We start from the raw sequence: 26,821 nt of genomic DNA on the forward strand, positions 1-26,821 counted from the left end.
GCATGTGGGTTAGAGGGATTTGAGACAAAAAGAAAATGGTGATACAATTTAAAGAAAAAGAGAAAAAAATGAGCATGCCTCTTTACTTTCCCCACCCCTAGATCCAGGAAAACTGGCCAGGTCAGGCCGCTCAGCCACATCATCATTTTAAAATGAGAATCCAGCCCAGCCTATGAGCAGGCATTTTCCAAATGGTTACAGAATTCCTGCACCTTCCAAAAATACCTCTTCATGCAACTCCCGCCGGGGAGGGAGGGCCACATGCCCAGGCTAGAACCAACCAGTTGGGCTTCCTGAGTCCAGAAGTTGCCCCCCCCAGGCTCTGCAGACCCCAGATGCAGGAAATGCCCACTGCTTCACGGGTAAACCTAGCTAGACAGCTACTGGTGCTGAGCCGAACACTGGGAGCAAAGCTGCCTCTGGTTCCACTTACAACAAAGAAGATTATATGACTTCCAGGAGTAGTTGCCAAACCTAGCTATGCAAGTAAACCACCTGTGCAGCTTTGTAAAATAGACACGGGGCATCAGGTCAGTTTTATGAAGCAGACACTCTGGGAGAAGGATCCCCCCGACTCCCAAGGGAAAGAGATGGGGGTAGCGACTAGGAGGTGGCACTTGGGGAACTTCAGAGAGGCTAGTTGATGACATCCTGTTTCCTGACTTGGGAACTACCTGGTTTGGTCACTTTGTGAAAATTCATCAAACTATACACACATGTGCACTATTCTGTATGTTTGTTACACTACATTTAAAAAAAAAAAAAAAAAAATCTCCCAGGTAAATTCTGCTCCCCTACCAGGTGTCAGAACCACTGAGTTGGAAGTTCAGGATGAGGGGTTTAGGTTACACAAAAGAGAGATGCTGGGTGCTTTTGAGTATTGGCTAGAGTAGCTACAGGGTCTGCCTCCATCTGAGGCAAGTCTCTGACCCTCAGAGAAGAAAAGCTCCAGGGAGGGGAGGGGAGGGGCCCGGATGGGAGGTGCTCCAGGGAGCAGGCAAACCTTCTCTGCCCGTGGATGCCGACCCATGACACCAGTGCAGACTTTTCCTGGGCCCTGCCTCTTGGACAGAGCTTGCTCAGACCTCCTGTGGTCTAATTCAAGAGGGCCATTTTCTCCTGTGGTTTTGGTTTTCCCTCCCTGGTTAAAGAGGCTGCAGAGGCTACCTGTTTCTTGCCACCCTCCCAGGTCCCTTTCCTAGGGCAAGCAGCTTCTTCGAAGAGCGTGCTACTCCCAGCAGGATCTGGGGGACCCCAGCACTTGGGATTTACCAATGTCCTGCACCAGGCACTGTTCTAGGTGCTGAGGACACAGCAGTGAACAAGTCAGTCCCAGCTGACTTTATTCGGCTTATATTTGTTAATCTAAAACAATAAAAGAGCCAGTTATTTTTATCAGCAAAATGAGTTTATCAAGGAGCCACAAAGAACTGCAATTTGGGACATGCAACTGTTGCAGGAGAATGGGGATGAGAGAATGGTCATATCCCAGGTCTCGGATGAGTCCCTGGGACCGCCAAGGGAGGGTCCTTGGCTTTGCACAGGAAAGAATTTAAGAGCGAGCCATAGTTAAGTGAGAGTAAGTTTATTTAGAGATACATATTCCATAGACAGAATGTGAAGCGTCTCAAAACGCACAATTTTTAAGAATAAGACAACGATGAAGTCTGCTGCACTGACTGACTCTTCCTTTCATGAATGATTTCTCTGTAGCCACGCAATACTGTTTGATAGCATGTTACACACAGTAGAACTTCCTCCAAAATTGAAGTCAGTCCTCTCAAACCCTTCCACTGCTTTATCAACTAAGTTTATATAATATTCTAAATCATTTGTTGTCGTTGCAACAGTCTTCACAGCATCTTCATCAGGAGTAGATTCCATCTCAAGAAACTACTTTTTTTGCTCATCCAGAAGCACTTCTTCAAGCATTAAAGTTTTATCATGAGATTGTAGCAATTCAGTCACATCTTCGAGCTCTATTTCTAATTCTATTTCTCTTGCCACTTCCACCACATCTGCTGTAACTTCCTCCACTGAAGTTTTGAACCCCTCACAGTTATCCATGAGGGTTGGAATCAACTTCTTCTAAACTCCTGTTAACGTTGATATTTTGACCTTTTGCCATGAATCACAAATATTTTTAATGTTCTTAATGGCATCTAGAATGGTGAATCCTTTCCAGAATGTTTTCAATTTCCTTTGCCCAGATCCATCAGAGGAATCACTATCTATGGCAGCTATGGCTGTACTTCATAAATCATCAGACTTGAAAGTCAAAATTATTCCTTGATCCATGGGCTGCAGAATGAATGTTGTGTTAGCAGGCATGAAAACAACATCAATCTCATTGTCCATTCCCACCAGAGCTCTTGGGTGACCAGGTGCATTGTCAATAAGCAGTAATATTTAGAAAGGAATTCTGTTTTTCTGAGCAGTAGGTCTCGACAGTGGGCTTAAGTAGTCAGTATTTGTAAACAAATGTGCTGTCATTCCAGGCTTTGTTGTTCCATTTATCGAGCAGAGGCAGAGTCAATTTAGCATAATTCTCAAGGGCCCTAGGATTTTCAGAATGGTAAATGAGCATTGGCTTCAACTTCAAGTCACCAGCTGCATTAGTCCCTTACAAGAGAATCAGCCTATCCTTTGAAGTTTGAAGCCAGGTGTTGACTTCTCCTCTCTAGCTATGAAAGTCTCAGATGGCATCTTCTTCCAATAGAAGGCTGTTTTGTCTACATTGAAAAATCTGTTGTTTAGTGTAGCCACCTTCGTTTATGATCTTTGCTAGATCTTCTTGATAACTTGCTGCAGCTTCTACATCAGCACTTGCTCTTTACCTTGCACTTTTATACTATGGAGTAGGCTTCTTTCCTTAAACCTCATGAACCAACCTCTGCTAGCTTTAAATTTTTCTTCTGCAGCTTCCTTACCTCTCTCAGCCTTGACAGAACTGAAGAGAGTTAGGGCCTTGCTCTGCATTAGGCTTTGGCTTAAGGGGATGTTGTGGCTGATTTGATTTTCTAACCAAACCAGTAAAACTTCTTCTATAAAGCAGCCGCATAGCACAGGGAGATCAGCTTGGTGCTCTGTGACCACCTAGAGGGGTGGGATAGGGATGGTGGGAGGGAGACGCAAGAGGGAGGGGATATGGGGATATATGTATATGTATAGCTGTTTCACTTTGTTATACAGCTTTGTTATACAGCTGTTTCACTTTGGTAGTTATATACAGAAACTAACACACCATTGTAAAGCAATTACACTCCAATAAAGATGTTAAAAAAAAAGAAATTCCATATCAGCAAAAAGGCTGTTTTGCTTTCTCATCATTTGTGTGTTCACTGGAATAGCAATTTTAATTTCTTTCAAGAACTTTTCCTTTGCATTCACAACTTGGCTAACTGTATGGCTCAAGAGGTTTATCTTGTGGCCTGTCTTGGCCTTCAACATGCCTTCCTCACTAAGCTTAACCACTTCTGGCTTTTGATGTAAAGTGAGAGACACGCAACTCTCCCTTTCCCTTGAACACTAAGAGGTCATGGTAGGGTTATAAATTGGCCTAATTTCTATATTGCTGTGTCTCAGGGAATAGGGAGTCTTGAGAAGAGGGAGAGAGATGGGGGAATGGCTGGTTGGTGAAACAGTCAGAACACATACATTTATTGATTAAGTTTGCCATCATACATGGGTACAGTTCATGGCTCCCAAAACAATTATAATAGTAACATCAGGACTTCCCTGGTAGCACAGTGGTTAAGAATCCGCCTGCCAATGCAGGGGACACGGGTTCGAGCCCTGGTCCAGGAAGATCCCACATGCTGTGGAGCAACTAAGCCCGTGCACCACAACTACTGAGCCCACGTGCCGCAACTACTGGAGCCCCCGCGCTTAGAGCCTGTACTCCACAACAAGAGAAGCCACTGCAATGAGAAGCCCGTGCACGGCAACAAAGAGTAGCCCCCGCTCGCCGCAACTAGAGAATAGCCCGCACGCAGCAATGAACACCCAACGCAGCCAAATTTTAAAAAAGCAACCAGTAACATCAAAGATCGCAGATCACCATAACAAATATAATAATGAAAAAGTTTGAAATATTACAAGAATTAGCAAAATGTGACACAGAGACATGAAGTGAGCAAATGCTGTTGGAAAAATGGTGCCAATAAACTTGCTCCTTGCAGGGTTGCCACAAACCTTCAATTCGTAAAAAATACACAGTATCTGTGAAGCACAACAAAGCGAAGCACAAAAAAACAGGGTGTGCCTGTAATGTGTTGTTCGTCAGTTTAATTCTCAGGCTACAGCCACTGAACCTAAGAAGAGCAGAAGACAAGCACTGCCTTTCCTACACATACTTAACAAAGGCACTCAAGGCAACAAAGACTTGCTCACCACTCAGTGTGCCCCTGTCTCTGCTCTGGTCCCGTGCTCATGCATAGCCTTCTACTTGTGTTGTACTCCTCAACCCAGCCAGTGAAAACTCAGTGCAACTCTACCAGTGCAAATTCAGCCAACCTTACATTACACTGAAATGCCAACTCCACACGCAAGGGTCTCATCTCTGTGACTCTTGTGACCTGTGTCCCAATTTACACCTTTCTTAAGGCCTTTCTCCCATTCTACTTTGTATTCTTGTTCTTTGTGTATTTGTCTGGTTCTCGCCCCTCATCCCCATCAGATAGGAAGCTGCTTAGATGGGGGATGGAATTTTCCCTGCAACACCCAACACTGTTTATGGGCCCATAAGAGGCCTTGGAATGTTTGCTGAGATGGATTAAATTGAATGATGGGACAGCATCTCCCTGAAGAATCAACAGTTCACTTTGTTCTACATCTCTGTAGTTCACAAAGCTGTTGTTTTTTTTTTTTACTTTATTTTGAAATTTTTTAAACTAGAAAAAAATTGGTGAGAATAGTACAATTAACTCCAATATACGTACCCTTACCAAGTGACTGTTGATTCATCAATTGCTAATATTTGCTACAATTGTTTTAATATCTCTCTCTATCCATCTAGCTAGCTAGCTATAATTATCATTATTTTTAGTTATTGAACCATTTGAGAATACATTACAGACATTGTGTCTTGTGTCGCTTTACCCCTAAATACTTCACTGGTACCTCCTAAATATAAGGACATTCTCTTGTACTATGATCCAATGAAGGAAATTTAACATTGATATGATGCTATTTACTATCTACATATACAGTCCCTATTCAAATTTCCCCAATTGTCCCAATTATGTCCTTCACAACCATTTTTTTCATTCTCATTGTCTACTGAAAAACATGTACAACCTAAACGTTGAGAATTGTGTTTTATTTGGAGGACTTTCTTTTTTTAATATTTATTTATTTATTTGGCTGTGATGGGTCTTCATTGCAGCATGCAGGATCTTTTAGTTGCGGCCTGTGGGATCTAGTTCCCTGACCAGGGATTGAACCCAGGCCCCCTGCATTGGGAGTGCGGAGTCTTAGCTACTGGACCGCCAGGAAAGTCCCTCGGAGGACTTTCTGAGTACTCAAGCCTGGGAGTAGCCTCGCAGATGGCTCTGAGGGACAGCTCCAAAGAGGTCAGGGAGGATCCAGGGTATACAGGCGTTTAGCAACAAAGACCTGGTAGCTGGCATATCAAAAGATTACTGTTGGCAGACCCTCCTGGTCTTGCCGGCTGTTCCCTTGCAGTGTACTTAATAAATCTCGCTTTCTACACTCAAAAAAACAAAAAACAAAAAAACTGTTAATTAAAGAAAACAACCAGACATCTGAAGGTAATGAATTTAGTGCTTTTCTATATATGGGAAGATGCAAGAGTCTGGGCTCACTGAAATCATTCCTTTGATAGGCACCTTTATCCAGGGCCAGTATCCAGTTCTTTCCCATCCTGAGTTCCCACAGGGCTCACCCTTGGGGGTGCCTGTAATGTGATGGCTTGATGGCTGCAGCATCCTTTGTTTACTGATAGGGCAGGTGACATTTTTGATTCACATCATCTATGTGTTGCATTTAGTTGTATCACTTTAGTCTCTTACAGTATCGAACAGTTTCTCCCTCTTTCATTCTTAAGGCATATTACTTATTTGTAAAATAGCCTTTGACTTGACTTTGCTGTCTCAGGTTATGCATTTGGGGGGGCAGGAAGGCCCCGAGCGTGAGGCTGTGCCTTTCACAGCACATGGCAGCAGGAGGCACACACGAGGTCAGTTTGTCCCATTATTGGTGACGCTGACTTTGATGATCTGGTTAAGGTGGTATCTGCCGGGTTTCTCCACTGAGAAGTTACGGTTTTTCCTTTTGTAGTTATAAGCAATCTGCTGAAATGACTTAGCATTTCAGAGACTGTGGAAATATCCTGCTCCCTGTCTGATGATGATTCTTGCCTGGCTCTGACGTGCCTGTCAATCATTCAAGGAAAGTGGAGCTGGCCGGCGGCCCGGAGCTGAGGCTCTGGACATCACAGAACCGGGATGGGCAGAGAAGGAAAAGCACTGGGGACAGGAAACTGTGTGGACAGCAGGGCAGGCAGTCTGAGTGCTAACGCTGGGAGCTGAGCTGCAGCTCACTGAGGTGTGGGTGGCAGTCACACCACACCAGGCACCTCAGGGCAGCCTCAAGGGTACTGGCCCCTTCACCAGAATCATGACCTGGAGAGGAACCAGTTTGCAGGAAGCAGGAAGACCATCCTTTCCTCCTTATTCCCTGGTGGCCCCTAGTGCTCAGTGGGGTGGAGAGGGGAATGCCTTAGAAGCATTATTTCCAGAATATTTCCAGGGGGCCCCCAGCGAATCTGAAGGGTTCCAGACCTCTGGGCCTGGCCTGGCCTTCCCAGCCAGGCTCCCTCACAGCCCCCTGCCTGTTTGCTCCACTCCTTACAAATATCTGCTCTGCTGTTGTACACAACCCTGGGCTGGCAGTCACGGTGGAAAGTAAGGGGTGCACACCCACAGGACACACACAGCCTGGGACAAACTGGCCACGAGTTCTTGTGTGCTGGACAGAAGGTGTATTCATTTTCTGTGGCTGCTGTAACAAATGACCACAAATGGGGGACTTAACACAAAAGGAATTTATTCTCTTACGGTTCTGAAGGTCAGAAGTCTGAAATCGAGGCGTCAGCAGGGCCGGGCTCTTTCTGCAGGCTCCAGGGGAGAATCTTTCCTCGCGTCTTCCAGCTTCTAGTGGCTGCTAGCAATCCTTGGCTTCCTTGGCCGTATCCTCCAGTTTCTGCCACTGTGGTCACATGGCCTCCTCTTCCTCTCTCTTATAAGGAAACTTGTCATTGGATTTGAGGCAGGATCCCAGGGACATCTAGACAATCCCAGATGATCTCCTAGTGAGATCCTTAACTTATTTACATCAGCAAAGAGCCTTTTTCCACATAAGGTCACACTCACCGTTTCTGGGAGTTAGTACATATCTTTTGGGGGCCACCAGTCAACTTGCCATGGAAGGAATTCACGTACGCTCTCGTGTATATGTTAGTTTTCCACATATTTCTCTAACAAATTCTATATTGATGATTAGGAGTAATTAAAATAGTCCCTGATGGCTATTTGGGGCCTACCCAAATATTTCTGTCCTCCCCCTGCCACACATACACACACACACACACGCACATGCACAAAATAACATATCTACACAGAGATGTTTACACATTGTACCCAGGTCCTTGTACAGAAATCTGCATGTATGCTGTATTCATTCATTTGACACATGTTTATTGAGTGCCCACCACGTGCCAGGCCCTGTGCAGGCACTGGAAACACAGCAGTGAACAAGGCAGCAAGCCCACACCTTGTTTACATTCTGGTAAAATATTTACACACACACACACACACAAAGAGCATAATACGGATGCAGAATCTGCAGGGCTTTTCCATGCCCAGGGCTCCCAGAAGGGCTGAAGTCAGCAATTCTAGGCCACAGGCAGCAGGGGAATGTGAAGGCCCTTCATGCAAATAAAGTCACCAGCAAAGTCATTTTTAAAACAACAAATCCTTGATTAAGTGAAACACTTGTGGGCAGGGGTGAACCCCATTCCCCAAAGAGCAAATCTCTGCACTGCTGTGGAGGGGCTCGGAGTTCTGGGGTGTGAGATGGAGGAGTCTGAGCAAAGGGACCAGCTGGGCCTTGAACAGCCAGAGAGGCCTGAACACACACGCACATGCTGGATTTGAGGTTGGCTCAAAGGACAAGGTGGGCAGGGCCACTTGGAGGGGAAAGAGCCTGACCACAAGAGGCACAGCCAGAAGCTGGGGGTCAGCCGTTGTCAATGATGTGCAGGATAAGGTGAGACTGATGACTATATCCTGGCATTATCTATCAAAACCGGCACTTATTAGTGCAGGGGACGTGTGAAGTGGCGAGCTGGCTAGGCTGATCTACAGACTCCAAAATTCCCTTTCCAGTATGTTCCAGTTAGGGTGGGCTACCAGCGATACTCTCTCATGAGAGTCAGAGGATGGAAGGAAGGCAGCACCTACTGTATAGCACACAGTTTCTCCCCGTTATTCACTTAATTGTTCTTCTTCACCCCCTGGATCTTCCTTCCTGTGTGCCTATGAACAAGCTTCTGGCTGTGCCTTTGGAGCTCTAGCCTGCTTTTGACCTTCCCTTCCTTTATTTAGTGAAAACTGTGAGTAGTATGCTGCTAGTTTTTCTTTCTTTCTAACATTTTTTTAAAATGTCACATCTTGAGTGAGTAAGAAGTGGATCATTTCTAGACCGGAGCTTCAGAACAGACCACTATCTTGGCTCTTCTTGGCCCTTTGTATTTTCATATAAATTTAGAATTAGCTTGTCAAGTTCTATTAAAAAACATGTTGAGAAACAGACTCACAAACATAGAAAACAAACTTATGGTTACCAAAGGGGAAATGGGGAGGGGGAGGGATAAATTAGGAGTTTGGGATTAATAGATATACACTACTGTATATAAAATAGATAACCAACAAGGACCTACTGTATAGCACAGGGAATTATATTCAGTATCTTGTAATAACCTATAATGGAAAAGAGTTGGAAAAAGAATATATATATGTGTGTGTGTGTGTATGTATATATATATATATATATATACATACACACACGTATGTGTAACTGAATCACTTTGCTGTAAACCTGAAACTAACACAACATTGTAAATCAACTATACTTGAATAAAAAGTCTGTTTTGAAAAAAAAAGAGAGAGAAATTAAAGACCTAAATACATAGAATATAATCATTTAAAGATCATAAATACATAAATAAATTTTACAAAATAAATAAAAATCATAATTTAAAAATGAAACAAAACAAATACCAAAAAAAGAAAAAAAACATGTTGAGATTTTGATAAGGATATGTATAATCTAGAAATCAATTTGGGGAGAACTGATCCTTAAAATATTGTTTTCCAATCTATGAACATGGCATATTTCTCCAGCCTCAGACATAGATCAATGAATACAAAAGAAGACATCAAAATGGTGGGATTGTTGGCTCAGTGGACACCCCACAGGAATGACTGGCTGGCACTGCTCGCCTTTTAGTTGCTGCCCTTGCTCCTTGCTTCCTGCTTCCAGGCTGCCAGGTTTTCATGTGACCTTGTCCACTGCCAACAGCTGATTGGCTCAAGGGAAGGCACCTGCCTCAAGCTGATCCAATGAATGCCTTCTCCCAGATTTTTTGAACCAGAGACTGATAGAGAATTGAAACAGGCTCTTGTTGGTGTCTGAGGTTGTAAAAATATAAAATTTAGGAGCTCTCTACAATCATGTTTCAGATGATCTGGACTGAAGGATTGGAGGAAGATGCACTGCTGAAAAAAAAGAGTGAAGCTCAGAGAGGCATAGAAACAAGACAGAGAGACTGGTGGTGTTTGAGTCTCTGACTCCATATAGTTTCTGAGGCCCAGCTGCATTCTTGCTCCTGGGTTCCAAGACACCCATGTTCCAAGAGATCCATTGGTTCCAAGGGTCCAGTGTTCCTTAAAGATAAATTCATCTTCAGGCTTAAGCTATTTTGAGTTTCTACCACTCACAACCAAGAGTCCTACCTAATGCAGTTGGGTAGACTGAAAACGGGTATTTTCAAACAGATTCCAGGTAAGTGAGCCTCGGCACCTGGCCTTAACAGGCTCACAATTTGGACTGCAGTCTGGTGCCCTCAGAGAGAACCTTCTCTAGCACAGGCCAGCACTCTGTTCCCTTCCTCTGCAGGAATTTTGCTGCCTCTCTTGGGATAATTAATCAGAGGTGATCGCCCTTATCCTCCTTTTTACACAGGATTTATCTATTCTAAGCACTTGTCTTATTTTTATGTGTGGATGGCAAACTTTGGTTAGAATTTAATTACCATATTTGTCACTATGATCACCCAGATGATCACTCGAGGGCTGTTATAGGCCCAACTAGCAAGTGTCCCATAGGTCAAGATATCAAGACGCCCCCAAAATAAGATGCAAGCTCCAGATGGGACTTCAAGAGAAATACTAAAAGTCTTCACCACTTCCGCCACTCTTGATAATGACCCTATTCACCATGAGGCAGGGGTTGTTATAGTGATAGGAGAGTCAGGCTCTGAGTTTTCAGGAGATTGGAGGGAAGAATTTTGGAGATATGGTGCTGCAGGGAAAGGGTTTGTCCTATATATACAGACAGTCCTCAACTTTGCTAAATTCAAGACTTAAACAGTCTACACATTCATACATTTCATACACTATACACGGACAGACCTAATGCACTTTTCAAAGCCTGAATTTGCACTTTTATCTCTCATCTGACTCTGGATGATTTCAGGCTAACTCCTGGGGGTGCTGCGTAGCTGCCAAGAGTCCCATTTCAGCATCACCAGTTGTCATCATTCTCAGGATAGCAACTGATGTCATTATTTAAATATTTAATTGAAGAGAAAAATACTATACAAATGACAGTGCTGGTCAGTGATAAGAAACAAAGGTCTCATGAACTTAACCCAGTTGAGACAGAAGTGGGAATGATTAGCTGAACTAAAATTGGTGACTCTTTGGCTTCAAGTCAGGTGTTTACCACACTGAAACTAGTCAATTGCATGTTTATTTGTGAAGGAAAAAAAAATTAACTTTTGTAGGACAATAAAAGACCCAGTAGACTGGGAAAATGCATTCTTTTGGACAGGGCCTGAAATGGTGTATGGCCTGCTTCCACGGCCTTGGGAAGCATAATAAAGATAGTCCAGTTTTCTATGATTCTAAAAGGCAGCCTATTCTTGGCATTTTCTAAGTTACTTTGACAGCTCCAAGAAGGTTCTGGCCACTAAACTTTAACAGGGTTGTAAAAATTGTATCATGTTCCAAACTTTCTAAATCAAGATTATATTATTTTTGTTAAAAACAAGACAACAGGCCCAAAATGGAGTCCCTTATACTAAGCCCCATGACACCTAAGTGAGACTTAATAATTATAGTTTTGGGGACTTCCCTGGTGGTGCAGTGGTTAAGAATCCACCTGCCAATGCAGGGGACACGGGTTTGAGCCCTGGTCCAGGAAGATCCCACATGCTGTGGAGCAACTAAGCCCGTGTGCCACAACTACTGAGCCTGTGCTCTAGAGCCCGTGAACCAAAACTACTGAGCCCACGCACCACAACTACTGAAGCCCACACGCTCTAGGGCCCGCATGCCACAACTACTGAGCCCACGTGCTGCAACTACTGAAGCCTGCGCACCTAGAGCCCATGTTCTGCAACAAGAAAAGCCACCGCAATGAGAAGCCTGTGCACTGCAATGAAGACCCAACACAGCCAAAAATAAATAAATTATAAACTTATTAGAAAATAATAATAATTATTATAGTTTTGGCGTCTCCTGGAAATCGAATCTTAATCAGTCAATGAGGAATTACCTGGTCAGTGAGGTAATCTGCCTGATAGACCCCTTCTCTCCCCTAAAGAAAGGTGACCTTGCTGAAACCAATCCACTTTTTGCTAGTTTAACTTCCTTACCCCCCTCCTTCTGCCAGTAAGTCTTTTATTCTGTACAGCTCCTGGGAGCTCCTTTCTATCTGCTAGATGGGATGCTGCCCGATTCAGGAATCATTGAATAAAGCCAATAAGATCTTTAACATTTCCTCAGTTGAATTTCTTAACACTCTGTAACATAAATATCTCTGCAGCTGTCAATCTATATCTAGATGATGATAGAGAGATGACAGATACACAGATAGATGATAGATAGGGAACTATTCTCTGAGACTTATAGAACCTTTAATCAATGATGTCTGGGTCTGATTCTCTGGGAGAAAAAGGATCCAGACCTCAAGGACTGAGGATGGGGACTCTAGAATTTCTGAACCGATGAGTTAAAATAGCTTGGGAATGTGCTGTCTGTTGGGGAATAGCCACATGAGAACACATTTTACTCATTAATGCTGATGCAGGCCAGACTGCTTTCCAAGAAAGCCCGCCCTGTCACTTTTTCCAGCCACTCTTGTCCGAGGACACAGAGGAAATTAAGAGAGCCTGGGTATTCTTGGAAGGAATGCTATGCCTGAGCTTGGTGGCCAGAGTTTCAGCAGGGGTGTGTGCAATGCAGGAAGTGATGACAGAAAGAGCAGCTCCCTGGGTCCTCCAGGCAAGAGAAGGGGATTCGGCAACTGGCGACTCCCAGAGACAACAGTTCCCCAGGTTTGGAGGCCTGAGAAGATTCCACTCCAGAATTCAAGTATGACCCTATTTCCCCTGTGCTTCTGAAACATGGCCAGGGCTCACTTGGTAGCCAATTATTCTCTTTCAAGAGATTCTGCAACTTGGATAGTTGATTTGGAAGGAAGCAGCTAAGTACCCAGTAAAGTTAGCCCAGGGGACCTTAACTGAGAACACATCACCTGGAGAGACGTCTCAAAAGTCATAGGCCCTGAACCCACTGAATCAGAAATCTGGGGCCTAGACCCATGTAGTCTGGGGAAGGTTGTGGAGATTCTAATGCAAGCCCCGAGTTAAGGGCCAGTGCAAGAGAATACTGTGCCAGTAAGGCCAGGCCATGGCCTTGATATTTTTTTTTCTTTTTATGTTAAAAATGTCAGTTTCGGGACTTCCCTGGCAGTCCAGTGGTTAAGACTCCACACTCCCACTGCAGGAGGCACGGATTTGATCCCTGGTCCGGGAACTAAGATCCCGCATGCCGCCGTGTACTAGACCAGGCTTCCCATTTTAATGAGCATACAAATCACACATCTTGTTCAAGTGCAGATTCTGATTCCGCAGGTCTAGGGTGGGGGCCTGACAATTTACATTTCTAACAAGTTTCCAGATGATGCTTATGGTACTGGTCCATGGTCCACACTTTGAGTAGCAAGGGGGCTGGGTCAGTGGTTCTTAACCCGGGGCGATTTTGTCATCAACACCCCCAGGGGACATCTGGCAGTGAGAAATGTCTGGATATGTTTTTGCTTGTCAACTGGTGTTAACCACCTAGCTGGTAGAGGCCAGGGACACTGCTAAACATCCTACAGTGCATGGACAGTGCCCACAGCAAAGAATTATCCAACCAAATTGTCTGTGGCTCTGAGGCTGAGGAACCCTGGGCTAAAACCAAATACAGAATTTATAAGGTTTCTGAAAAGTAGTTACTTTAGTCTTAACTCTTTGCCCCGTCAAAGGTCTAAAAATGTTGGCAATTGGATTTAAGGAGGAAAATTTGGGGAGAGAATTTTCTAGAAGGAGAGGTGTGTTTGCTTCACATCTAGTGACTGAAGAAAAGGATTCCTCGGAGAACTCACCCAAGTACCCAAGCCTCAAAGATCTGGCTTTAAACATTCCACAAATCCGAAACCAACTCACAGCAGTAGTGCTCAAATAAGAACTTGCCGGTTTCCCTTTTCTCTCTTCCCTTTTTTTGTATTCCATGTCCAAGCTAGCTACTCAAAAGTTAACTACTCGGACTCCATTCCCCACTTCAGGCTTCCCACCTGGGTCCCAGATTACAGTCTTCACCCTGAGAATCCTCTCACCTCTTCTTAAGTCCCACCAGGTTTTCGGGGCCTCACTGAAACACTTTCCTTGACCATCCTAGCCTGGAGTGGTCTGGCTTTTTTTTTTCTGTTTTTTCTAGATTTGCTGTCACAGCACTCTATGTATGCCCCTGTGACCACAGTTCTCTTCACATTGTATTCTTTAAAAAAAAAAAAACAGCTTTATAGAGATGTAATTCACATTCCATACAATTCACCCATTTAAAGCATACCATTCAATGGTTTTTAGTATATTCAGATATATGCGCAACCATCACCGTAGTCGATTTTAGAACAACTTCAGCACCTCCAAAAACTAAATCCTGTACCTTTAATTATTACCCCTCATCCTCCATCTCCCTCTAGTCCTAAGCAAACATTAATCTACTCTCTGTCTCTATAAATTTCCCTATTATAGACATTTCATACAAATGGAATAATATAATACATGGTCTTTTGTAACCGGCTCCTTTCACTTAGCATAATGTTTTCAAGGTTTATCCATGTTGTAGCACGTATCAGCACTGCATTCCTTTTTATGGCCAAATAACATTTCATTGTATGGGTATGCTACATTTTGTTTATCCATTCCTCACTTGATGGACATTTGGGTTGTTTCCACCTTTTAGCTATTGTGAATAACGCTGCTGTGACATTTGTGTACAAGTTTTTGTGTGGACATATGTCTTCATTTCTCATGGGGATGTATGTAGGAGTGGAATTGCTGGGTCATATGGTAACCCTATGTTCAGTCATTTCAGGACCTGCCAGACTGTTTTCCACGTAGCTGCACCATTTCACACTGCCACCCGCAGGGTCTGAGGTTTCCACTTTCTCCACATCCTCATCAACACTCATGTGTTTTTCTGATTAGCCATCTTGGTCATATGAAGTGGTATCTCATTGTGGTTTTGATTTGCATTTCCCTGGTGGCTAATGATGTTGAACATCTTTTCACGTGCCCTTGGGCCATTTGTATTTCTTCCTTGGAGAAAAGTCTATTCAGATCCTTTTTTGCCTATATTTTAATTGGATTATTTGTTTGTTTGTTTTTATTATCATTGCACTGTAACAATTCTTTATATATTCTGCAGACAAGTCACTTATCAGACTTAAGATTTGCAAATATTTTCTTCCATTCTGTGGGTTATCTTTTCATTTTCTTGATAGGGAGCAAAGATAGCCCATAGAGGAATCGTATGTTGGGCAAAAATATCCAGGTCCTAGTGTCCCTGTCATACGTATCATGGTCTGGGGCTGCCCAGTAAGACCCTGGCCTCAGTGTGAAAGCTGAGGCAGATCGTGAGATGCAGACAGCTGGAGGCTGTCAGCTACCTGCACACCTGGCAGCTGAAGGACACGTTCTTTCTTGAGGGAGATCCAACTATCACATCTCCATGGCTCCCAGCGCCTTTTGTTTTTAAAAGGATAATCCCATAAAATATATTTTCTTTCTCTTTTTTTTTCTTTTTTTCAGAAGCAAGATGAGGAGAGGCAGTGTTTCTTCAGATAAAAACAGAGTCCTCAGCCTGGGTCCTGCAAGCCAAGAGTGTCTGTAATGTGCCTTGGTGGTGTTCCCGGGATGAAGCAGTGTACCCAAGGGAGTAGCTCCGAGTGGCCCAGGGAGGCCAGATGCTAAACAGACCTGGAGTCCCAAACGTACCAAAGACCCTTGAGCACAGGTCCCTTGGAGCAGAATGTTTGAGAAACCTGCAGGCCTGGATTGTGGGTGAAGACGGAAGAAGACAGACAGACAGAACCAGCATCAAGGGTGAAGCCAGGTTCTCTCCTAGGTGAGTGAGCCTGGCCTGGGGCCTGTGCTGTGGTGGGTAAAAGAGCCCCCACTTAAACAAGACACCATTTCCTGCCTCCTTTCCCACTGCTTCCCCTTATGTCTTCTCATCCTATTCTTGCCTAGTTTCATATCAATACACTATTCTGTGAATTCATGGGGGTCACTGTGATCCCCCTTCAGAAACGAAGATCCCCTTTCAGGAATGAAGCACAAATTACCTCAGAGCGACCCCCATGGATAAGCCTCAGCCACCTTCAAGAATAGTAGCCTCAGCTGAGGAGAGCCACCTTACCCAAGGTCACATCCTCACCTCAGGCAGCCCTCATCTAAGGACTGACTGACATCAGAGGATAACAGTCAGGCCCTCTCACTCCACCTCCCACTTCAAACCAGCTCTGAAGGTTTGTCCCAGCCTCAGCTAGAAGCAGCTCAGGCTCGGGGCTTCCCTGGTGGTGCCGAGGTTAAGAATCCGCCTGCCAATGCAGGGACACGGGTTCAATCCCTGGTCCAGGAAGATCCCACATGCCACGGAGCAACTAAGCCCGTGTGCCACAACTACTGAGCCTGCGCTCTAGAGCCTGCGAGCCACAACTACTGAGCCCACGTGCCACAGCTACTGAAGCCTGTGTGCCTAGAGCCCATGCTCCACAAGAGAAGCCACTGCAATGAGAAGCCTGCGCACCACAACGAAGAGTAGCCCCCGCTCGCCGCAACTAGAGAAAGCCTGCGGACAGCAACGAAGACCCAACGCCGCCAAAAATAAAAAATAAATAAACAAATAAATTTATAAAAAAGAAGGAGCTCAGGCTCTAACAGAAACATCAGGAGATCCTGGCTACCCCTTCTCTCACTCCATCCTGCTCCACATCAAAGGAATCCCCCATCAGCATAGTTCTCCAGTCTCACAGCTTGGATTGGAATAGTCCATCCAAAGCTCTGGGTGAAGCCAAAAGTCACAATACATAGACGCTTAGAGCAGAAGTCTGTTCAAGGGGATGCTGAACACAAGAACTGGACTAGATGCTATTTGTGGTGCTCTGCAGATCCAGCAACACAGGAGTGGGTGAGGAGGAAGAGAGAAACATGCCACTCAGATTGTATTGCACTTCTCAGGTTGCTCTTCTGGAAAATTCAGCCCCAGGAAAGCAACCAGCCTTCTAGCTGTAAATCAATTTCAGTTATTTCTTCCTTTCCTCCCTCACTTCCTCTCCCTTTCTCTTTCTTTCTCTCTTCCTCCCTCACACCTTTCCTTCCTTCTCATTCTTTCTTTTTCTTTCTTTCTCTCTCTCTCTTTCTTTCCATTCTTCAAACAATTTTTTCCAAAGATAAAAAAAAAATACTTACTACAAACACCTTGGAACGCACAACAAAGTACTAAAATGGAAAGACAACTACCAATCAGAGATAATCACTAGTAACATTCTGACAGCTCCTTCTGGCCTTATTAACATACAGTTCTTAAAAATCATAGATGAGGGGGGCTTCCCTGGTGGTGCAGTGGTTGACAGTCTGCCTGCCGATGCAGGGGACACGGGTTCGTGCCCCGGTCCGGGAGGATCCCACGTGCTGCGGAGCAGCTGGGCCCGTGAGACATGGCCACTGAGCCTGCGCGTCCGGAGCCTGTGCTCCGCGACGGGAGAGGCCACAACAGTGAGAGGCCCGCGTACCGCCAAAAAAAAAAAAATCATAGATGAGGGACTTCCCTGGCAGTCCAGTGGTTAAGACTCTGCACTTCCACTGCAGGGGGCGCAGTTTCGATCTCTGGTTGGGATCCCGCATGCCGCATGGCACGGCCAGAAAAAAAAAAAAAAAAAAAGGATGAGAACATATTTGAGGTAGACTCTTGCAGCAAAGGATTCCCTCTATCCAAGCCCTTGTCTGATGCCCTCCCACACTGACTCTGGGCTTGGTCATCCTGACTGGCTCTGGCTAACGTTGATGTAAAGGCCTGGGTCTAAGTCCTTTTTTCCCTATATATAAATACAAATATATATATACATATTACATATATATATATGACAAGTATACCCCAAATATTTATTCTCATCTGGGATCATACATTATTACAGGTTTTTTTTTTTTTTTTTTTGGCCATGCCATGCAGCATCAATGTGGCATTGGTGCTGGTGCAGTAGTGGTCACAGTTGGTTTACATCCCTAGCATCAGTGCCGATGGGCTCAGTGCCCAGCAGTGGGAAGACTGGTTCCCTCATTAGGTCAGTTCTGCAACGTGTCTGGGCACTGTTCCTCGGAGCTCAGTGCCAAGGAGTTCTGAGAGTTCCCCAATGCTGACTGATAAATACCTTTTCTGTGCAGACAACCTAGAGTGTGTTCTGATGTAACTGAGAATCTTGAATGACACACTGGGAAAAACTAAATTAGGGAAGAGATGTATCCAGAATGAATTGTATGTATTGTCTGGAGTCTAGACGGACCTTGATATTTAACGTGTGGTCCACGTGGACCAGTAGCACCAGCAGCACCTGGGAATTTGTTAGAAATACTTAATCTTACCTCTACTTCAGTCTTGCTGAATCCAAATTTTCATTATAACAAGATCCCCAGGGGATTCGTAAACACAGACTGAGAAGCACCGGTCTAGCAATTCCCAATGCTGCTGCACTTTAAAATCACTTGGGTACCATTTTAAACATTGATGTCCATTTACATCCTACATGACAACAATTGATTCAGGAAAGAGTCATCAGTGGAGCCAAAACCACGGGGCAAAATGTTGTTGGGGAATAGGTTTTCCCACACAGCTCAAAGAATTTCCCCACAGATGACTTACTAGTTATAAAGGGGGGAAAATGACCTTTACGGCAGAGAAATCTGGCAGACACTAGGCAAACAAGTGACACAACTTAACATCACAAATAATTAGTCAAAGTGACAGCATAAGCCTCCTGATAAGAACACGATATCACCTATGTAGAATTTCTGCCAAAAAATGATTAACCTGAATCTCATACTGCGGTGGCAAAAAACAGACAAATCCAAATTGACAATCTTTAGAACAGCTGCTCAGACTCTTCAAAAACTCGTCAAAGGGCTTCCCTAGTGGCGCAGTGGTTAAGAGTCCGCCTGCCGATGCAGGGGACACGGGTTCGTGCCCCGGTCTGGGAAGATCCCACATGCCGTGGAGCGGCTGGGCCCGTGAGCCATGGCCGCTGAGCCTGCGCGTCCGGAGCCTGTGCTCCGCAATGGAACCTTGTCAAAAAGTTTCACGGGAGTCTAAAAAGACTGAGAACTGTTCTAGATTAAAGGCAACTAAAGAGACATGATAACTAAATGCACTGTATAATCTCTAATTACATACTGACTTGAGGGGGAAAAGGCTATAAAGGACATTTTCAGGACAATTTTGGGGAAATCTGAATATTAGTAGAATTGTATCAATGTTAAATGCTCCAGGTGTGATAATTATAACGTGGTTTGTGAAATTAATTTTCTTAAACTCAGCTAAAATTGGAGTTGGGACAGGCCTGTAGGGGGAGCTCTCACGACCGCCATGCATCATCAATTGCTCCAAACAGGAAGAGACCTCACCTACACCTCCCACCGGAAGGTGCCTCTACACTACTATCCAGCAGGGAGAAGAAGACATCTCTCTGCCCCATGACAGCCCAGCTAATCAAAGACTAGCAGCCCAACCAATGAGAAGCCACCATACTTTGGACTCCCAGCTTCCTCCAATGGATTCTTTGGTTATCACAGACCCTCTCAACTCCCCACTTTTCCCCATAAAAGCAAGTTCCCCTTCCTTGTTCTCTGGATTTGCCTATGGTGTGTAGTTCACACATTCCAAATTGGAATTCCTCTGCTATCCCTAAATAAACTCACTTTTGCTGGTAAAATAGCTGGCTATTATATTACTAAAGTTGACATATTTGGTGTCAGAAGTGGGGTCCAAAGGAGGTGGACCTGAGAGATGATGGCTCCAGAACTGAATGAGGTACCTGAACCAAGCCCTTTATGCTCATTGCTTCCGTGGGTCACCACCTGCTTTCAGTTTGGAGTCTCATCTTGGTTTCCAAGCTCCACTCTTTTTGCATTTTGAGCTCTCGGACTTCATTTGGGATCTGGAAAGGTTTTGTTCTTTCTGGCTCAAGGCTTCATCCTTGGTGAGTACTCAGTTGCTTTCTGGAGCATGGCAGTGAGGTCCTCTTTTGGGGACCAAGCTAACTGGGATATAAGATTTTGTTTTAGTCCTTTTGGAATCTGGGTTAGGACTCTAGCAACTTTCTTGGGTTTCCAGGAGAACTTAAGAAAATGAGACCCTGGCCATCTAAACGCTCTGAGGGCAGCCCTCCTTTGGGAACTCCAGCTGGTTTCATGTTTAAAAACTATGGGCTCCCCACATGCACATTTTTAACTAAGTGGGCTGAGAAAACTAAAGGTAATTCAGAATTACAGTGGCCATTATGGGTAGTTTTCAGTCTTCCCAAACTCATTTTTTTTTTATAAGACTAAATTGGAGGTCCATGGTTTTAAAATTAAACAAAACAAATGGTATATTTATTTTTATTGGTACCTGGAGGCTTCCAAATACACACAAAACTCTAAAATTACCTCTTTGCAAGATACCGTTTCTAAATTGGCAGAAACAACCGAAAAACTAGAAAAGAACAAAATGACTAGGACTTCCTTGGTGTTCCAGTGGTTAAGACTCCGGGCTTCCAATGCGCGGGGTGTGGGTTTGGTGCCTGGTTGGGGAGCTAAGATCCCACATCCCACATGCTGCACAGTATGGCCCAAAAAAAAAAAAAAAAAAAAAAAGAGAGAAAAGAACAAAATGACTTCTGAAACCTCATACTTCTTGTGTTCCCCTCCCCCAGGTTCTTTGTCTCAGGGGCCATCTTGTGTGTCTTCTCTGCCCCCTTTGTCTCAGACTCCACCTTGTGCTCTGGCCCCACCCCCGATGCCACTTTCCTCTTTCCTCTGGGAAAAGCAGCCCCTTTAAAATCGAACCCTCTGAGGATCCAAATGCTAAACCCCTAGTTACTGTTTCTAAGTTATCTGGAGCAAATAAACAACTAGAAGGAAGGATTTAAATATCAACTGCCCTAGATTTTTGATAATAGGAGAAAAGTTGCTTTCTGTTTGTTTGTGTGTTGAAGCTTTCTGGTGAGTCACCCCACCCTGTTCAAAAGGGGGAACCTTGTTTTAAATAAGTCCAGGGCTTCACTGGTGGTGCAGTGGTTGAGAGTCCGCCTGCCGATGCAGGGGACACGGGTTCGTGCCCGGTCTGGGAAGATCCCACATGCCGCAGAGCGGCTAGGCCCATGAGCCATGGCCGCTGAGCCTGTGCGTCCGGAGCCTGTGCTCCACAACGGGAGAGGCCACAACAGTGAGAGGCCCGCGTACCGCAAAAAAAAAAAAAAAAAGTCCAACTTACGGAGCACCCTTAAAAGAGAGAAGTCCAAACTCTTAGGGAGACAATAAAATGCATTCTTTGATTGGTATGCAGAAGCTTCTAAAAGACAAATTGACTCCACCCATAAACAGCTCTAAAAGTATTCTTACAGCATGCCAGAGACACAATTTGGATCTAACTATTCTTTTGAGTTTGTATCTGAGACATGCTAAAATTTAAAACAAACCTAGAAGGTCCCTGTTTGCATCTGTCTGTATTTTCATTTGTGTCTATGTGTATATATGTGTTATAGATGTGTGGGTTTTGTTTTTTCCTTTTCTACCTGTAGATGGTATTGCTAAAATTAATTTATAAAAGAGCTCTATTTAATTGGTTTAAAAACAAACAAGCACTTATATGAGTTAAAATATAACAGAGACTGGACCAGGTGCTTTTCAGGTTTACATGATCTGAGATTAATGTTGGTGAATGAAAGCTAGTTTGGGATTTAATTAAAATAGGCATATCTTTGGAGTTATCAACACTGAAAATAATGCAGGTGTACCATTTTTATTCTACCTGAGCTTACTGGTCAGATAAGTTCATGTTATCTTTGTTACAAAATTTGTCAGCAAGAAAAATAACTTGGTATGATAAAAAGTTTTGTGAGTGATCTAAACATGACTGTTGAAAACAAGTAAATTGGATGTGAATGAGATAAAGGTTTATAAGTAATGCTTTTAGGTAGCTTCCCCAAATCTTTCTGGTAACTTGGAATCTTACACTTTTGCTATGTTAAATGATGGGTAATCATTAAATATCTACATCATTCCCAAGTAAGATAAAATACTGAAACATTACTAAAAATGGGTTCATTCACTTTGGGCTTCCTTTACAAAGGAATTAAAGATAGTTGGATCTATTGGTAAGCATGCCATATTTTGGAAATTTTACTGTGGGGAAAATATGCTTTTAGGAATTATGAAATGTATGCAGAAATTTGTCAATAACAGACCGTTCTAGTGAAGTTACTAGGAATAATAAGGGAAAATAACTCTGTATGCAAGGAAAGAAGGATATGTGCTTTTGGCATTAAAAGGTATGAGGAATGGAAATTTTGTTGAGGGAAAGAAAGTAATTTTGTCCTAAAATAAGGCTGATTGTTTCAGAATAGGAAAGAGGAAAGACAGGACAAAGCTAAATGGAAATAGTAAGTTGTAGAAGATTTGTGGAAAAAGAATCTTTGAAAAAAGAAACTTTATGTGTGGTCAAGCTGGTGAAGATTATAAAGGTTCTGAGACTAAGCTTTAAAATCAGTGGTGTACTTATATAAAACTAAAACAATTTTCTTTCATTTGCTAAAAGAACAAGATTTTCTTGGAATATTGATCTACTCCTGACAAAAAATTGTGAAAGGTTTTTCCTTACCTTTAAGTAATCGGCTTAGAAAACAGAGATTTCTATTTTACCAAAATTATTTCCTGTGCTTCATGTTGTCTTAGTCAAGTCTCTGATTAGTTAAGAAAACGGAATCTTCTCAATATTAAAAGAGCTAAGTCTCCCTTACAACTATGTAACATTTTCTATTTGTCTTTGAAATCTTTGTTACTTTGATCAAATAGATAATTAAGTATCATTTTATAATGATCTGTGGTCCTGTTTGTTAAGTTCTGTACCTACTGCTTGTTGAACCTTTGCAAAAATGACATGCCTAATAAGATGAGCTAGTTCAGCACTTTGAGGTAATTTCTAGCACTTACAACCCTGACTAAATATGGACTTTAAACAAGAAATGCCTGAGAGTTCTTCCTACCACCTTTCCTTGTTACTCAAATAGAGACTCAAGAGGTTTCTGATTTGTGTACTTCCCTCTCACATGGGATATAACAACCAGGGAAGATCCTTCCTGGCACCGAGGGACAAACCACTATGTGCAGAGATCCTGACTCTTGATCAGCAATGCTTTCCAGGAAAGATTCTGATCAAAAGGGGGAAATGTGGAAACAATTAAAGAAACCTCAGCTAAAACTGGAGTTGGGGCAGGCCTGTAGGGGAAGCTCTCATGCCCCACCACGCATCATTGACTGCTCCAAACAGGAAGAGATATATACCTACATCTCTGACAGGAAGATGCCTCTACTTTACTATCCAGCACAAGAAGAAAACTTCTCTCCACCCATGACAACCCAGGCAATTAGAGACTGTAGTAGCCCAACCTGTGAGAACACTCCATACTTTGACCTACCAGCTTCCTCCAATGGACTCTTTGGTTATCACAAGCCCTTCACAATTCCCTGCTTTTCCCTATAAAAGCAAGTCTCCCTTCCTTATTCTCTGGACTTGCCTATTGTCCACCATGGTTCACATATCTCAAATTTCAATTCCTCTTCTATTCCCAAATAAACTCACTTTTGCTAGTAAAATAACTGGCTATTATATTTAAATTAGAGTTGACAGGTTATGTATAAGAGTACACTTATTCTTAGGAAATACATACTGAAATATATAAAGTGTCATGATATCTACACTTTATTTTAAATAGTTTAGTGGAAAAATCCATATATAAAAGAGAGAGAAATAAAAACAAAAGTTACAAAATGCCAAATGTTAACATTTGGTAAACTTAGGTCAAGGGTCAGCACATTTCTTCTGTGAAGGGCCAGACAGTAAATGTTAGGCATTACCATCTCTGTTGCAATACTCAACTCTGCTATTTTAGTGTGAAAGCAGCCATATGTAAACAAACAGGTGATAAAACACGATATGGGAAATCATGTACTAATTTTATCTCATTAAGATTAGAAAACAACCATTTCAAAAATTTCCTTCTCTGAAAGGACATGCACCAAAATTTTACCAATGATGACTCCTGAAGGAGCAGGGAGTTGGTGAAAGGGAACTTTATGTTTTACTTTATATATTTTTGTATTGTTTAAATGTTCAAAAGAATGCTTTGGGTTTTTTCTCTTTTTTTTTTTTCATTAAGTTGCTTCTTGGAATAGTCAGCTTTTGCTGCAGTAACAAACAACCCCAAATCTCAGTGGCTTATAACAACAAATATTTGTTTCTCATGTTACATGAGGGCTGAGGACAGGCTGCACTTTGGATCTGTGTACTTTCTCACTCTGGGACCCAGCCCAAAGGAACAGACCTATCTGAAACACACTTTTCTCATAGCAGAGGGCAAAATCACTAGAGACCAAGCCAAACTATGCAATTTTTTGCTTTTAAAGTTTCTGCTCAGACATTATATGAGTCATTCCTGCTCACTTGCCAAAAGCCGTAAGAAGTAACATGGCCAAACCTCACAATGGACCGCTTAGCGAGAAGGTATATATAATCACCTTACAGGGAAGGGAAGGAGTAATGGTGAAACAATTATATATCCTACTATACGTCTGTTGAATTAATTAAATCTACTTGGAGGAAATATATATTTTTTGTTCTTATATATTTTTTTTCTATTGACTCTTTTTTTTTCTTTTTTTTTTTTTTTGCGGTACGCGGGCCTCTCTCACTGCTGTGGCCTCTCCCGTTGCGGAGCACAGGCTCCGGATGTGCAGGCTCAGCAGCCGTGGCTCACGGGCCTAGTCGCTCCACAGCATGGGGGATCTTCCCGGACCAGGGCACGAACCCGTGTCCCCTGCATCGGCAGGCAGACTCTCAACCACTGCGCCACCAGGGAAGTCCTTCTTTTCACTTTTTAATTCCCTATTTGAAGACAGAGACAGAAGAGTTCTCAGCAATGCTTTTCAAACTATGGGTGCTAACCCATTAGTGAGTCATGAGATTGCGTGGAGGCATAATCAACATATTTGTTTAAAAGGACAGGCTAGAATACAATAGAAGAGAAAATTATAAGAGAACATTGTACATGGTAAAGATAAGGACTGTTTCATAAAACTTTGGTTTCAGTTACATATATATGTATATATGTCCATATGCTGATATAAACTGTATATTTTGCTGTGAGTTTTAGTTAAAAAATTTTTAAGCCTTGACCCAGAGGACAGGACAGATTGAGAGACTGACTGCTCCCCATTCCCATTTGGACTCAAGGATGCTGACACCAAGGATGAGGCTAACAGTAAGGACCACAGGAAAGCCAAGAAGAACTTGGGGCACAAAGCCAGAAATGAACCAAGACATAAACTCAGACAGCTAACATTTGCTGGACACTGACTCTGCCAGGAATGCATTAGCCCTCTGTGAACATGATTTCATTTGATAACACCCCCGCTAATATCCCAGGAGGTAGTTACTCTGATTATTCACATTTCATAGATGGAAAGATAAGGAAGTTAAGTAATTTCAAGGTCCTGCAACAAGTAAACAGCAGAACCTGGATTCATCTGGCCTAGGGCTTGTACTCCTGCTAGGCACTCACCAGCATGGCTTCCAAGAGCAAGGGCCAGGTCACTCAAAGGAGGCTGAAAACCAGAGAGAGTATTAAAGGGCGTGTGAGGTGTATGTTCTTGCACAAAAGTATAGACAGGATTCAGCCACTCAGAACAGCCCAATCGTAGTTGTCCTTTACTCAAGATACCTCATGGGGCTGCCCCAACCCTCATTCTCCAAGACATTGTTTATAGCCTTCACCGCTGTTCCCACAGTCAGTGCCAAGAAAGTTCCTGATGGACTGTAAGGTTCCCTCCCATTCCTGGTAACCAGAGGCTGAGACAGAGCCCCAAACTGTTCAGGCCTTTTATCCTGGCTCATGTGTGATCCAGGTGGGCTCTGGCCAGAACAACTGCTAGAAGGAGGGATGGTTGGTGGGCATGGCTGAAAGTTCCAACCTTCTAATCACTTGGTCTTTCTGGTGATCAGCCCCATCCTGAAGCTATCTAGGGGCTCCACACTATATCATCTCATTAGCATAAACTCAGGTGTGCTCAAAAAAATGGGCTCCTTATGAGTAACTAAAGATAATCCCATCACTCAGGAAATCTCAAGGGTCTCAGGAGCTCTGTGCAAGGAACTGGGAACAAAGACCAAATATATTTCTTATTATATCACACATATATAGTATGCTAACTTTTGCTCGAGAGTGAAGGGAAAATAAGAAAAATATACGTATAACTGATTATCATTACGAAATAAAACACAAGAAGGATAAATCAGGAAACAATGTCATTGGTTACCTACAACGGGCGGAGGAGAATAGGTGGAAGTGATAGTCCTCTGAGCATACCTTTTTTTATAGATTTGACTTTTGAAAGTATGGTAATATGTCACACATTCAAAAATAAAATTAAATCAATAAGAATGGAAAGGAGGTAAGTTAAGACTGAAAGCAAACTGAAACAATGGAAATAATCAAATAAGCACCATAACCACACTAAAAAGAAAAGAAGAATCAACTCAAGTAACTTAACACAGTATTTGACTACATACCCTCAACCGGGGGCAGGGGTGTGGCGGGAGGGGGAAGAATTGGAAACAAATCCTGAACTCCTTTTGGTAGGTCTGCTGTTTGTAATGGTGTGGGCAAAGCAATTCAGAAACCATCTTGGATGTAATAAACCACTTTAGATGTAATATAGGATTGAGCAAATATGTTGATACGGTTGGGAGCCAGGATTCTTACTGAGGGAGGGACATATAAATACAGAGTGGGCAAAGCAAGAAATAACTCTGTGAGGAGGTATCAGTGTAAATTCATGATTTCTAAAATATGTATATGCATGTTGATGTTATACATA

The 26,821-nt window shown here is 43.2% G+C and overlaps 1 protein-coding gene across 2 annotated transcripts in view; it reads right to left on the minus strand.

Annotated features, from left to right (window-relative positions):
* Positions 1-282: 282 nt before the first annotated feature.
* Positions 283-26,821, minus strand: part of CRCP (CGRP receptor component) — a 118,790-nt gene continuing 92,251 nt past the window's right edge. Inside the window, exon 6 of one of the 2 annotated variants that reach the window (XR_016387777.1) lies at positions 283-24,830. The gene's annotated coding sequence lies outside the window, so the exon portion shown is untranslated. The remainder of the gene's footprint in view (positions 24,831-26,821) is intronic. The other variant, XR_016387778.1, reaches the window with a different exon arrangement.

The sequence above is a fragment of the Delphinapterus leucas genome, chromosome 15, assembly GCF_059928025.1.
Source record: "Delphinapterus leucas isolate spDelLeu-1000000601 "Yukka" chromosome 15, BTC_Dleu_Yukka2, whole genome shotgun sequence".
NCBI lineage: Eukaryota > Metazoa > Chordata > Mammalia > Artiodactyla > Monodontidae > Delphinapterus > Delphinapterus leucas.